Source organism: Lepeophtheirus salmonis, chromosome Z (assembly GCF_016086655.4).
Source record: "Lepeophtheirus salmonis chromosome Z, UVic_Lsal_1.4, whole genome shotgun sequence".
NCBI lineage: Eukaryota > Metazoa > Arthropoda > Copepoda > Siphonostomatoida > Caligidae > Lepeophtheirus > Lepeophtheirus salmonis.
The window spans coordinates 18,373,565-18,389,700 of NC_092584.1; the positions used below are offsets into that span (position 1 = coordinate 18,373,565).

Genomic DNA, 16,136 nt, shown 5'->3' on the forward strand with positions numbered 1-16,136 from the left:
ATGCGTAGTACATCTTTATAAAACATTTGATAATAAATACTTTCGTTATACCCTCAAAGTCATAATAAAGCAGGCAACTGATAAATACTGATGTGATTATCGGTGAGAATCACATCAGTATTTTAAACAATGATACTATATGTCTTTTAGAAAGTCCATTGAAAAGAAATTTACTCCTCAATCAATTAAGAATAAATACCACTTCTTGGACTATAAAAATACCATAAATTATTATCTTTCTATTCGAAAATTCCTTTCTTAACAACAAACTGTCGATAGCAAATGACTAATGACAGGTCGTCGTTATTAATGAGATAATTAATTTATCAATGAGAATAAACGTTTGTACATTTAGGAAGCTAATTTTTTTTTTTTAACTTTAAAAATTTCATTAAATGTAGACCTGGTTATTAAGTTCTTGTACAAGATAAAAATAGACATCATCATTTTTTGGACGGATATATCCCTAATAATAATCTTCTCTCACGGCGTTACCTCACTAACACAAAAAACCCCTGTTGTCAGCCGTCGATGCCCTCGTCTCACCTGATAGGTCATGGCTAATTCATAATTTATTCTTTTTGATAAATAAACGAAGTAATAAGTTGTTCTATGTATACTTATGCTGCGTTTCAAAAAGGAGAGGAATCCAATTTTTAGTTGATCCCTCGTTGTATATATATATTCAATTATTCTATTATTTCTTTGAATAAATTTTGGCTATCAAATCCAAATCCAAATGTATAGCTTCGTTTGTAATAAAATATTACTTGGTAATATTATAATACAGTATCGAATAAAATAATATGTAGATTTGAATAATATGTAGATTTTAATAATATGTAATTCATTTTAAAAATGGTGAAGAAATAATATAACAGTGATGGTTTATGAGTATATAAGATATAAATAGTGGTTGGTATAATTGACTTATTTGGCTAACTTTGGATTTCGAACTTTTTTTTTTTTTTCTTTTTTAAAGAAAGATTGCGTGATACAATAAAGGTAACGATGTGCTCTATCTTTTTAACAAATTCAGTCCATCAATCAGAAAAGCTATGTCATTATTCATTCAAAAACCATTGAAAGCAGAGCGCGAGGAGAAGGCTGGAGCGAGAATTATGTCACACCTACGGGGAGCAGCAAAAAAAATCTTTACACTTCGTTTTCGCTACATGAATCAAGGTTTTTGTGAATGCAGTAAAAATTTTCCGGTCAAATACTAAAAAAACAAAAAATGAAATAAACAAAAAAACTAAATCTTCCTAAGTGTCATCAATTCATATGACGTGTTCCCTCCTCAAGAATAGAAGAATAATAATAAGATTTTGAGAAGTAAAAAAGTAGAATAAACTGATGAGGGGGAAATGTTTCTAAGAGCGCGAGGAGAAGGAGGAAGCGAGCCTTGTGATGCCACTGATTAAAACAATGTCTTTCTTATGATTTTTGAGGGAATAAAAATAATTATTTGATAAATAAGTTTCATTTCATTAATTGAGGTACAAAATACGTTAAAGTCTATAAAATTAATCATGAACTATATTCCCATGACATTACTAAATTATTAATGAACAAACAGAGTATAGTATTTCAAAATATAATTTTAGTTCCAAACTTAAAAAAGGAAGGATTCAGCAAGAAATAATTGTATTAATTATTAATAACAACAGTATATGATAAATAAACAAACTTACCAAAAATATACATATATCAAAATTATTAAGAATTAATAAATTTACGGAATGGAACAATAAATATTATTGTTGAAAAATAAAATTAGAATTAAATCCATCTCTTCTAATAATCTTCATTGAAACAGCTTGTATAATCCTAATTTTATTTCTTACAAGGCGTATGTTCATCTAAAAAAATAAATAGAAAAGTTGTATTTAAATTTTAATTCTTAATAAATAATCTTACATGAGAAACTAAGACTCTTTGGTGTGACAATTTAGGCAGCTATTCTTGACTTAACTTCATGGAGGTTTAGATCAATATGTAATTTTATAGTTATGTCCAAAGAATATATTCCTTATTAAAAACATTAAGATAGCTGTTTTAGCCTTTGTTTAGGTTTGTAACATGATATTCTTATATGGAAAGCATTGGCTAATTATACAGCTGCGCTTAAAGCTAATACCACTGTTGTTGAGACCTTATAGGCAGTTGTTCTTGTTTTTTAGTTAGTTTTTATAACAACATTTTTTGGAGCTTATGAGCTATTGCTAATTCAAAAGTATTGCACAAGTACTATTGATTAAGTATGGAAAGTTACAAAACCTCATGCGCACACACAACTCTTTACTTGGATAATTTAGTGTTGTACACACTATTTGCAAACTATCCAAACCTAATACCCCTGTTGTTGCCTTTATTTAGTTTTCATAATTATATAGTATTTTTATGTGTCTTGTCAATCCTCTTTTATATTAGTTATCATTATGTACTTTTTAATATTTTATAAGACAGACTTATGGTATCATTGTTTAAAATACTGGTGTGATTATCAGCTGCCTGCTTTATTATGATTTTTGGGTATAACGTAAGTATTTATTTTCAAAATGTTTAATGAAGATATACTACGTATAATTGACTTAGACGTTTTTTATCCGTTACAGAAGATTTAAAAACGTCACACTCCATGAAATTGTATTCTCAGAATAATAACTAACTAAACGACAAAGTAGAGTACTTCGAAATATATTTGAATTATTAAATTATTTATTCAGAATATTGAAATAATAGATTGATCCAAATAATATTTTCTTGTTCTGACATCAGAATCTAGTTTAATATGGCATAACTTTAGGTCTCAAAACACAAAAACTTTTCCTCATGTGGAAGTTGCTATATACAATTGTGCACCGGATAGATATATCTCTACCGATGAGATCTAAATAATTATTAAAAATAAAGAAAATGTCAAAATCATACAATTAGACAATAAATATACTAATAAAAAAAAATGTTAGAATTGAATCCATCTCTTCTTCCAATTTTAGTACGAAGAGCTTTTAGAATCCTACATTCGTTTATTTCATGTTTATCTATAAAAAAAAAAAAGTTAATCCATGCAGTCGAAATTTTAAACCTTAATTACTTATCTTAGATATAAAAATGAGACTCCTTTATAACTGATAAGACAATTCAGGCAACTGTTCTTGACTTAATGTAGTTTTCTAACATTACATTGTAAAGATTTAGAGCAAAAGCTAGTTATGTAGTAATGTCCGGCGATATTACTCCTTATTAAGAGCATCAAAAAAAGATTTCCCCCGGTTATTTATGCTTGTATAACAACATACTGTTATCATGAAGAATACACACAATTACTAATTATAATGCTACATCTAATGCAACTATCCCTGTTGTTGTGACCATTTAAGCCGTTGTTTTTGCCTTTTTATGAGTTTTCTGAACACCATTTCTTGGAGCTTATGAACCATAGCTAATCCTTAAGTGAAAAAAAGTAATATTGATTGACTCTGTAACATTGAAAATCTAATGATCATACCCAAGTCTTTAAGTGAAGAAACTAGTGTCTGACAAATTAGTTGCGAATCTTCCAAATCTATTACTCCCGTTGTTGTGCCCATTTAAGCAGTTGTTTTTGCCATTTAATGAGCTTTGTATCATAATTCTTGATATTTTTAGCTACAATAGATTCATATTTTATGGTTAGATTTAAAAAAAAATGAATACTTACAGTTAGATAGTACAAAATTCAGAGTTCCATTTCGAAATTAGTAAATATTTTATACTTTTTACTGATAACTTTGATACTAATTTGGTGCGGATGACTCTAAACATGCTGAAAATTCTCTCAACTTCACAATTTACAATGGGAGTATTTCTATAAATTGAATCTTCAACACATGCCAGGTCTTGCAATTCGTTGTAAGCTGGATTTTATGATAGTAAATGTGTCAATTTAGCTCAGAATGGCTCTAGCTTAGTATAATTTCGTACCAGTTCAACAATAGTAATGCTGACAAGTAAGGGTAATTTTCATTCTAAAGCTGTGAAACATCCTCCATTAATATAATGATGCTTCCTCGCGAAGGGACGGGTATGCCCGTGTATTTCTCCATCAATTTTTTGAACGTAGGATGATTAGCAATGGATAAGGGTATATTACATGCAATAAGTATCTTTGTGACCTCAGAGTTAAAGTCTGACTTGATGTATTCATCATTAACTTGATTTTTTTGATGAATATTCATTCACTTGATACTCATGAGGAAAATGAGTGGCGTTTTATTCTAGACGGGGGACTAAATGCATATTTATATCGACAAATCCGATAAGCCATCAGTTTATAATACTGTAAGTATTTCCAAATTCCTACGCCTCCATTTCCAGGAATCCAGTCAGAAGGCGACGTTATTTTAGGCATTTTATTCAGTTCTCTATCGACTATCAGTACCTAACATTATATTAATATTGAATAATAAAGGAGGGAATTGATAATGTTCTTGATAGAGGAAGATGTTTATTATATTAATCAACGCGTTTTTCTCTACAATATTATTATCAACTTTAGGGATCCCTATTTATACTGCAAACGGTTACTTGTTTTCATACATGTGTGCGCGTCTAAACCTGAACACTCTGAAATTAAAAAAAAAAAAGTTAAATAGTTCTGTAACTTTTAAAGTGGTCCACGAATGAATTTATTGAACATGAAAGATGAGAGTCTTAGATACATGTCTATTCAATATGGGCGCCCATGTTCTCCACTACCAACTCCAGACTGGACCGGAACTTGCTGCATGACTTGGTGATGAAGCTCTGGTCGAGGATGGCTCAGGCATTCTTAAGAGCAGACTTCAGCTGGTTCTGGGACTTGTATTGGACTCTCAACAGCGCCCCCTTCCAAACACTGCGAACTGAAGCGGCAAACAATCAGGCGAGTGAGACCTTTTTCTTAAGCATGTTGAGAAGAATCTTTGATCTTGCGAGGCGTTTTTCCTTGTCTACAAGCATGAGGGCTTGATCAGGGGCTCTCTTGTAGACCTTAAGGCCAATATATTTTTTAACTAGCAGGGCCATGGGCCTTCTGCTGATGTTGAACTCCCTGGAGAGGCCACTGACGGTGACCTTGCCTCTCTTGTCCTCGACAGACTTTTCCATGGCAGCAACCATGTCGTCCGACCTTCGAGGCCTTGACTTAGATCTTGTGGTCACCTCAGGAATCCCTTTGGCTACCACGCTGTAAACGGTGGTGCGGCTGCAGTTCAGAACCTTGGCAGTTTCAGTGGGAGTTTTTCACCGCTGGGAAAGTTCCAAAATTGCGACTCGACGTCTCTCCATATTATCGACTGTTGTTATTTAGATTTTGCTGGAGTTTTGTTTATAACTAGTCAAACCCCTTGCCTCAAAGTATAAATCGGTTTCAACTCAATAAAACCACGAATATGTGCATGGCGTAAAATTTAAAGGAGTGTTCAGTTTTAGACGCACACGCCTGTATATACAGAGAGACAGACATACTTTATTTTATTTATATAGATAATGGGATAACAGCGCCCTGAAGTAAAACTCCATCCTCTATATAGTTTCCTTCACTTGGACTACGAAATTGGTTTTCAAGAAACAGCTTTTTTTTGTGAAGAAAAAATCTCATGAACAAAGATGATTTTTTGGGGTGTTATCTTTTATATTAATAAAGCAAAATTTGCTTGTCTGTCGAGACCTAATAACTTGGAACAATGCCTGTTACTACCCTTAGTAAGTAATAAGGGGTAAGAGTACACATATCAACAGCTGACAAACAAAAAGGTGTATCTTTCTATGTATATTTATCATAGATGGAATATCGCTGTTGTGAAAAGTCATGACCACCTCTTTTCTTGAATTTATTACGCATTACTTCAAAATCTACCTCTAAATTGGAAAGGGAATTGGGAGTAAAAAGAAATTTATTCACTAACTCTATATTCATTTCACGATCCTCTGACATAGATACATTTATATGTATATTATCTTTATATACGTGTCACGTGTATACTAACTTCAAAAATGAATTGAGCTTGTTAATTGATTCTTTACTCCTCTAATTTCCTCTTTTTTTTATTTTAAAATGTTTGACAATTTCCACTCTAAATTTTAGTCTATATAGTCCGCCAACACTAAAGAAGATAGAATTGCGAGGAAGATGTATTGAATGGAGGTAAGAAGGATGGCCTTGCTCCATGAAAGTGATCTTCTTCTTATAAAAATACCTGCAAATTTTAGTACATCTTTTAGATTGATAACAGTAAACGATGTTTTAAAAACTCAGGCTATTCACCTTTTAATAATTACGGTCTAAAGTCAATTTGGAGAATAGACACTCAACCCAATTACGAGGCAAGAGAGTCCATAAAATATCCCAAATAAAAAGATGAGGAGCAACTTGGAACAGGGTGATTTCAGAAATAGGTTTGTTAGGGCAACAGTCAAGAGGAAAAAAGTAGATCAATATCCCATGACAATTTTGGATCCAATCCTCAATCCAACGGAAATGTTGTTGAAATATCGGATATCGTTGGGGGTCTTTTTTACTGGGAGATATTTTAATGACGCTCGGCGCACTGTACGGAGTGCAATCAAGTGAAGACAATCTCTCACATATTTCAGGACTATGGGACTCAGCGGGGCATCATAGAGAAGGATGGAAAGGGTGAAGTGAGAAAATAGGAAGAAACCCTGATCCAGACGAGCTTTTGTACGGTTTCAAAGGGACCAACGAGAGACTATGTTTGGCGTCAAAGGTGATATGCATGCTCCAGACTCTTATCTCAGCAGCGTGTTAAAGAGGTGTCTGCCCTTCACCAAGAATAGTGGAGAGGGCTTTCGACAATTTTAAATTAAAACTAATACAGCCGGACCTTTTAATTCCTTTTTATGCAAAGTTAATGCTGTGGGAGGGATTTGTTGATTTTTTTTAATGTTTATTTATTCAGGTTTTTTTTAACATCATAATTCGAAGTTATTTTTTTATATAATACGTATGAGATTTATAAGGTTGTATTAGTAAAAAAATTATATTGACTAATTAGGTCGAAAAATTATAATCAATTTCTAACAACAAATTATTATTATTATTCCTTTGGAGGCACCGCAAATTGCAATTAAAGTAGCCAAAATTGATCTCCACAGTTAAAAAAATATTAGAAATTGATTGATTTGATTTGAAAGGGGGGCAAATCTTAACTGCCCCCATAAATTTGAATACAAAGCCTATAATTGACTCAAATATGAAATATGAGGATGTATAAAGTAAAAAAATAAATTGGGATTTCCTCCTTGTCTTGATTTTTGTTCAAGATTGATTTCAAGGTACCACATATCTAATTTTCTCTCTAAAAGACACTTAATTCAATAAGAGTATTTACATTGCATCTTAACGACTTTGGTTGAATAGGTGTTTCATCTAAACGTTTGAAAGCCGATAGTGAGAGAGAGAGAAACAAACATTGCAGTGACTGTAATTCTAACCGATTCTTTTAAAATTTTAACAAAAACAATATTAAAACATAAATTTGACATAATCAATAAAATCACTGTTAGGTTGGACAAGACGTTCACAACGTCCACTACCTTCTTGACCGTCCCACTGCGGAAAGTTCGGAATACCCTCCTTATCCCAGCTGTCAGTGATTTTAGGGTGATGTGGGGGAATTCGCTAGTAATCTGTTTGGCATTGCCCATACAAAAAATCTAAAGGATTCAATTCCGAACAGTTAGGAGACCAAGAACTTGGCCGGATGTACATCACATTATCAAAATCAAGAAAATAAAATGTTATTTTGGTGGTGTGACAGTGTGCTCAGTTTTACTGCCAGATCCCAGGTCTGTGTTTCATGATGCAGCAGATCTGTCACCTTCGCTGCTAACAATGCAAAGAACCATAACATGCTGTGGGTACTTGGCCTTCATGGACCTATCGAAGTTATAACGACTTTTTACCAATCCTTTATTGGTCCTTGAGTTATACTTCTTCGTTTGACAGACAATTTATCATCTGGAAAAATGAGACAAGATCTCTCAGCGAGTAAGACCCGTGGCATCACTAAATACAGTGTGCGTGGACAAAATCTGCCGCATTTTAAAGACGACATTACCCCATCAGCTGATGCTTGATCCGTCTGTTTTTGGTGTTAAAATTTTTCCTGGATCATAGGATTCAGTTATTGTTCACCACTTGGAGCGATAGCATCATTTTATGTGCCCAAGAAAAGTCATTATGTTCAATGAGAGAGATTGTAGGTGCGCTGCTTTTCAGATTATGCTTAGTGATCACATGAAATTAAGCAATACTGACATCTATGGCCTTCTTCCAATGCCAGTTAGTACGGTCAGAAGTCTCAGGAAGCAGCTGGAGGAGTCATCGGACCTGATGGACGTTGTTGACAGGAGGAAGAAGGAGGATAAGAGCACTAGGATTGTCCGGAACACCACCTTCATCAACAAGGTCAGGGACATCATCGACGTGGACCCCAAGCGTTCCATGAGAGCCATGGCGAGGGACCTGGGCGTGGCCAAGTGGACCTTGAGGGCTTGTGTGAAGGAGGACTTAAGGTGCAAGTCCTAAAGGCGTCAGACAGCCCAACTTCTAACTGAAAAGACTCAAGGGTTGCGGCTGCTCAAAAGCTTTAGGCTGCTGAACATCTTGAAGAACCCAAAGTCGCCAAACATGCTCTGGATCTTCTCTGATTTTTTTCTTCTTTTGCGTTTCTCCTCTTGGCCTCCCTCATCATGGGATTGGAACCCGTTGGACTACTTTGTCTGATCCTACGTGGAGAACATGATCAACTGCTCCTCCCATAACACCAAGCAGTCTCTCATCACCTGCATCAAGGAGAAATTCAGTGAGATAGAAGTAGCGCAAAATGCCTGTTCTCGGGTTCGTAGCTGCATTGAGCGGGGGTTGGGCGCAGACGGCGCCTATATTGAATAAATAGCTGCTCTATATTCTAATAAAGATATTCTTTTTATTTTGTCAATAAATATTATAAAATAAGCTTGTAGTTGCTGTTTTTTTGAAGCGGCAGACTTTGTCCACGCACCCTATATTATACAATACATGATGGTACTGGATTAAATTATTACTCGAACTTGAAACAAAAACTCGACTTTATTACATCAGTCAGTTAGTTCCGGGCCTATCTACTAGATGGAACCACTTACAAAATAACAAAATATTTTTCACAAGTACAAACATTCAAAAGGTTACTTTCAAAATTTCATGACGTCTGTTTTATTATTTATCGAGTTACAGTGGTTTAAGTGACGCTAATTTTGGGATTCTTAAAAACGATGGATTCAAAGTAATTTCATGTTTTTATTTATCATTTTTTTTATGGGAAAAAATACTGTTCAAACCCAAGTTTGGCTTGAAAAATGTTATCAATACTCTGCCCTATCCAAAACAACAATCAAACGATGGTTTGCCGATTTCAAACGTGGTCGTACGGACACTGATGATGCTGAACGCCCTGGTCGGCCAAATGAGGCGGTTATTCTGGAAAAAAATTTGCAAAAATCCTGAAAATCATCATTAGCAATCGTAAAGTGAAGTTGCAATAGATAGCTAACACTCTGAAGACAATGCAAGTCAATAAAAACAGCTGCAAAATTGGTCGAATTGTGTTTGGAATTGCTACCGCATCCACTGTATTCTCCAGATCTGGTCCCCAGCGATTACTGACTCTTCACAGAACACAAAAAGATGCTCTGTTGAACGAGATTGGACTTAGATGAGGAAGTGAATGTCGAAACTGAAGCATATTTTGAAGGTCTCGATAAATCGTTCTACACCCGTGGTATCAAAAAGCTAGAAAAACGATGGAATGATTCTATCGTTCTGAAAGGAGATTATATTGACCGATGTGTTACATGAGTACAAAATTTTCTGCAAGTGATTTGAACTTGCCAAAATTATTATTACAAAAATTTGAATTTACTTGAACTCCGATAATTATCAAAATTCGAAACATTCGAGAAACGATTAGTCAAATTTCTAGTATAAATACTCAAAAGAACAGTCAAAACTACAGACGGTCATTTCATTACAAGAAGTATTGATGTAATAAAAAGAGGAACACATTATATTTTTGGAAATTTTCAGTATTTTTCTTAATGTAATTCCCGCCATTGCACCATTTCCTTTGTTCTTATTTCTGTCACAAAAAAGTTTTAATATTCTCCACAATACAAGTTTCATACATCAGTACAGTTGTAAAATGATTGACGTGATTAGCAAAGAACTAGGAAACCCACAGCAAAAGTTTGAAGTCTGCTAAGAGGTGATAAAACCTGCCAATACCTTTAACAATGAACACTACCGTCAAAAAATGATCCATTTGAATAGAGTTTTTTTTTTTTTTTTTTTTTTTGTGAAAAACGACAGAAATATAAAAAAAGGTAACGTAAATTGATTTGGTTGCATGATAATGCAACTACACACGGAGTAAAACTGGTCAAGGAAACGATTGAGATGTTTGGTTTGGAAATACTTTCACTAGATTTGGCTTCATCCAATTAATACATTTTAGCATCGATGTTCAGCATTACTTCCCTTCGTACAAAGATGTGCGAAAATTGCTAGATGTCTATTTTAGCTCAAAAGAGCAACAATATTAAAATGTAAAAAAATTTAAAGTGGGGAATATTTTCACACATACACACCTCGTGTACCCTGCGTTTCCCGGAGTTATTAGGCGTCTTCCAACAGACAAACGTTCCCTAAAAAAATATAAAAGATAACTTACCCAAGAGATCCTCAGGGTGACTTACCTTTTTTCATGACCATACTCAACTAGTTACTCAATATAAAGACAACCAAATAATTTAGAAAAAAGAAGAAACAGCTCACACAATTACCGTTTTTCCTTTTCTAATATTTAATGTTAGTTTTTTCATTACAAACTACTCAACTCTACTTATGACTGATGAGTCAGAGAGTACTTTAGCCTCTAGATCGCTACCTGGCTTAGCCTTAGTTACATTCGCTCGATGCGACATGCAAACCGCCTTTGAGATTTCCTTAATATGACTACTTTGTTATTTCTTGGATTAAAAATATGATATACATCCGGGAGCACTATTTACAGTGCGCCCTTTATACATAATTAATACTTCATATAGAACGCCTACAAAAGTGCATAATCGTTATTTTTTAAATCAAAACTGACTGTTTTGCATTCCAACATACAAACAGACAGATAAACTATATTAATAAAGATAATATTGATTATTTATTTGATTGCAATAATCAATATATAATTATATTAGAGATCCATGATTTTTATCAAGGGAGTATATGTTCAAAGTTATCAAGAGTTGAAGATTAAGACTTGGGAAATTAAGTAATCAAGAGAGTATAACTATTTTATGTGCGTGTATCAGTTTTATAAAACATTTTCATTATGTATATATATAAAAGTTATTATTGTTTATGAACAGAGTTTTTATTTATTCTTATTTTAAGAAAGGATCAAATTGTATAAAAAGCAAGTCTGATTGCTCCCTCATTTTTGATGAAAAAAATAAAAAAATCAAGTTCTACAACAAATCAAGTTGTATAATCAAGTTCAACAAATGTATACCTACAGTACATAACATCAAACTTTTGATATTTTACTCTTCCACATGTTGGGACAATAAGTCGCACTCATATAAATGAAAATTCTGGAAAAACGATACCACGAGTAACTACATTATAGCTCGGAAGAGGGGATAAAAGACAAATCTCTAAACTTTAGCAATGTTACTTTACATACGAGAAAAAGTTATCACAGTGCAAGTCCAAGTCGAATATCTTTCTTTCTGCTTGAGCTATCCATCAAATAGTTTGGGAATCAAGTTACGAGTCTTTGATTGTTAGATCAAGTCAAATCGTAAGAATCGAGTTCAAATATATTCAGTATATTTTACTCTCAGCTGTCGATTTTTCTATTCATTTTCCCTTCATCGTGTCCTGGAATTTGATTGGTTGAATTCAAATTATCTCTTATTCATCATGTTTCCCTATAATGATTGAATAATAGTTTAAAATTGAGAGGAATGGAGTATGGGCGTTGTTTACTAATATTAGTTTGTAAACAAAGTGACAGAGGGCGCCGCAGTCTTTTAGTAAACCACTACAGCTCCTTAAATCACTATATAATTTAATAAAAAAAACATAAGTGGATGTTACTCACGTAGAGGGCGCTATGGACATTCTTCTCACTCAGTGTTACTTAACACTAGAACAGCAGAGGGTAACAAACCCTTCTTAAACGACAGTGGATATCAAATATGATAATATTTTTTTTTTTCATATTTATAACTTTTAGTAATTGATAAAATTGAAAGTAATGTGTTACAGTTGTCACTTCTCTGTACAAGATAACAGCATTTATGCCAGCAAAATCCCAAAAATTATAAAAAACTTGTCGAGACGACATTTTTATGGAATAAAGTATTGCAATATGATTTAGAATATCAACTCCATAAATTGTTTCCTAATGATACTAAATTGGTAATCTTTTTTGTCCATATAAAACTTTCACACTTTGGTGAAGAGAGTGCAAAATTTAAACATTTTCTTCTTTTATGCTTGATAAGAAGTAATTTTTTTTTTGCCACTATTTACAAAATTTTACTTATATTTAATGCTTGTTTGGTAGCTTTTAGTTCAGGAGGTATTTCTTTACGAGCACAATTCATGGTTCCTAAAATACTCGCCCAAATGGATGATGCAGCAACAGGTAACCAAATTTTAATACCAAATTTATCGAGCTTATTAGCCAAATATTGAGTTAATAGATACCCAGCTTTTGTTACTCATCAAATTGAATATTTTTACTTGACCTGTATACTGATTTGCAATTTTTGATAAATCGATCCCATACCGTTGAATCCAAGGCAAACTGGTCGTTTTTGAGTCTATGTGATTTTGTGGAACAAATATCAAAGAGGATAAATTTCAATAATTCCTTAAATGCAAGGCATAGTATTTCGAAAAAGATTCATCCCAAATTTTTTAAACAAATGATTTCAGTCGGGTGCCCTTTGGGTAAGGTTAATCTCATATGGATTATAGAAAATAGTTGGAGTATTTCTCATCTGATGGTTCTCCATACATAATTCTTAGGTTGTGAATGACCTCAACTATTGCACATAAAAGGAAAAATCCTTAATTTTGGGAGGGCCCCTCTGCCCACCCCCAGCGGACAACCCTATTGATAGTTTACATTAGCTGAAGGGATAACAACGAACTCTATGAAAGTTAATATGATTTGCTGTAGTAATAGATAATATTATGTATGAATTGAATATGACTCAGTGAACATTGTACGAAATACAAATTGTATCTTTGCATCTCTTTTATTACAGCAAAGTTCTATTTTGAACGACGTATTCTTGAATACTCCTGTGTACATATTTGTATTAATATGAACTTTTGCTTCTTTCAATCTAAAAGGATGCTCTATTAAGGAAATTTGGGGCATTTCATTGTGTGACCATGATATAATAATTGAGTATCCAGTGAATTGAAACCATTTGAGTGGCTTGAGTTTTGGTTTTTTTTTCGTAAAAAATCTTGTTATTTGTTGTGAAAAAGTCTTTAAAAAGTAACATTGACTCATCTTACTAGCCATTTAGCGAGTAACAAAATGTATGCTTGTATAGTTGTTTGTGTGAACGACGTAGAGTCCTTTTTAAGTGGCTCTCAGGACGTCGTAGATACTTGATTCATATAATACTATAAAGTTGTAAGCGAAGGCTCAAGTATGCTTGCTACAAATTGCATGGAAGAACTAAGAAATTACTACAATTCCATAACATAAGTTCATACGACCATTTGTCATAACATAACTTCATAAGGCCATTTGTCTTAACATAAGTTCATACGGTCATTTGTCATATTTTATGTAGAAAAAAGTACCCATTTATTAGATTCAAATAGTCGAATGTATACCCATACCTAAAAAAGAGGACTGTGATAAGCTAGATATTGGAATAAAATAATTTTATAAGGATTATAATTTATGAATTTCACAAACCCGATCTTTTTATTTAGGTATTTATTAAGATGTTTAAATCTAATAAATACTTTTTTTTCTATTAAAATATGATCAATGCCCTTTAGAGAGTTGATTATTTGTTATGACAAAACTATTTTTAAAATTAGAAAAGGAAAAACGGTTGTTGCGTGTGCTCTTTCTTCTTCTTCGTTTATTATTAAATGGGGCATCGTGGTGTTTTCTTCTCCCTTTGAAATAACCATTATTGCCTATCTGTTGTAAATTGTTTCATAAAATAAATAAATATGAATTTATATTTAACTACGATATTTTCCCATTATTAATGAGTCATATAACAGGCAGCTGATGTTAACAAAGGACTTAATTCAGGTGTACCATAAGTGTTGCTCCCGCCTTCTCCTCGTGCTCTTTTTTTCATTAAAAACTCCTCAAATATAGCTCTTTATTGTAGTAATCATTTCTCAGTATTTCTACCGCTTTTTTAGCCGGTGCGCTTGAGCCTTCTGTTACAGGTTACTAGTATTACAGGCTTGATCTAATGAATAATTATAGTTGATAATATTGTAGAGAAAAACGCGTGCAAGGAGAAGGGGGAAAAAAAGACATAAGGTATCATTGTTTAAAATACTGATTTGATTATCATCTGCCTGCTTTATTATGATTTTTGAGGGTATAACGAATGTATTTATTAGCAAAATGTTTAATGAAGATATACTACGTATAATTGACTTCGACGTTTTTTATCTGTTACAGTAGATTTGAAAACGTCACACTCCATGAAATTGTAATTCATTATGAACCTTATTCTCAGAATAATAGCTAATGAAACGACAAAGTAGAGTATTTGAAAAATATTTGAAGCTCAAAGTTTAAAAAAAAAGACTTTAATTAAATATAGTCTACATACTAAAAAATAAACCATTAAACATTTAAGTTAAATATACAAAATTAAACAATTAAAATCATATAACTATTAATAATAATAAATTATAAATACAGAATATTGAAATAATAGATTGATCCAAATAATTTTTTCTTGTTCTAACTTCGGAATTCAGTTAAATATGTCATAACTTTAGGTTGCAATACACAAGCGAGACGTGGAGTTTAATCAAAAAGATAATCACCCCTCTTCCTTATGTGGAAGTTGCTATATACAATTGTGCAATTATAATGCTACACCCAAAGCAACTACTCCCGTTGTTGTGACCATTTAAGCAATTGTTTTGACCTGTTATGAGTTTTCTGAACACCATTTCTTGGAGCCTATCAACCATAGCTAAGCCTTAAGTGATAAAAAAGTAATATTTATTGACTATGTAATATTGGAAAACCTAATTATCATACCCAAGTCTTAAAGCGAAGTAAGTAGTCTCAGACAAACTAGTTGCAAACCATCCAAAGCTACTACCCCCGTTGTTGTGACCATTTAAGCAGTTGTTTTTGCCCTTTACTGAGTTGTGTATCATAATTCTTGATATGTTTAGCTAAAATAGAATCATATTTTATGGTTAGATTTAAAAAAAAATTGAATACTTACTGTGAGAAAGTACAAAATTCAGAGTTCCATTTCGATATTCGTAAATACTTTTTACTGATAACTTGATCGTCATTTGGTGTGGATGACTCAAAACATTTTTATATGTATTTCTATATATGACATCAGTACCAACGTCCTCAATTAATTTAATGATGGTTCCTCGGGAAGGGATATGTTTACCCTTGTATTTCTCCATAAATTTTTTGAACGTAGATGATTAGCAATGGATAAGGTTATATTACATGCAATAAGCATCTTTGTGAGATCAGAGTTAAAGTCTGACTTGATGTATTCATCATTAACTTGATTTTTTAGATGAATATCCATGTTCTTGATATGAGATGAGGATAATGAGTGGCGTGTAATTCTAGACAGGGGACTAAAGGCACATTTATATCGACAAATCCGACAAACCATCTGTTTCTTATCCGGTAAGCATTTTCCAAATTCCTAGGCCTCCATTTTCAGAAATCCAGACAGAAGGCGACGTTATTTTAGGCATTTTATTCCGTTCTCTATCGACTATCCCCATCTAATATTATTATATTAATATTGAATAATAAAGGCGGGAATGACAC

The 16,136-nt window shown here is 32.8% G+C and overlaps 1 long non-coding RNA gene across 1 annotated transcript; it reads right to left on the minus strand.

Moving 5' to 3' along the window:
- Window positions 1-3,367: 3,367 nt before the first annotated feature.
- LOC139907363 (uncharacterized) lies at window positions 3,368-16,083 on the minus strand. The gene is made up of 3 exons (XR_011783915.1): window positions 15,559-16,083; window positions 15,366-15,505; window positions 3,368-3,454 (listed from the first exon to the last, which is right to left on the minus strand). It is a non-coding gene; the product is annotated as an uncharacterized lncRNA (long non-coding RNA).
- Window positions 16,084-16,136: the final 53 nt, after the last annotated feature.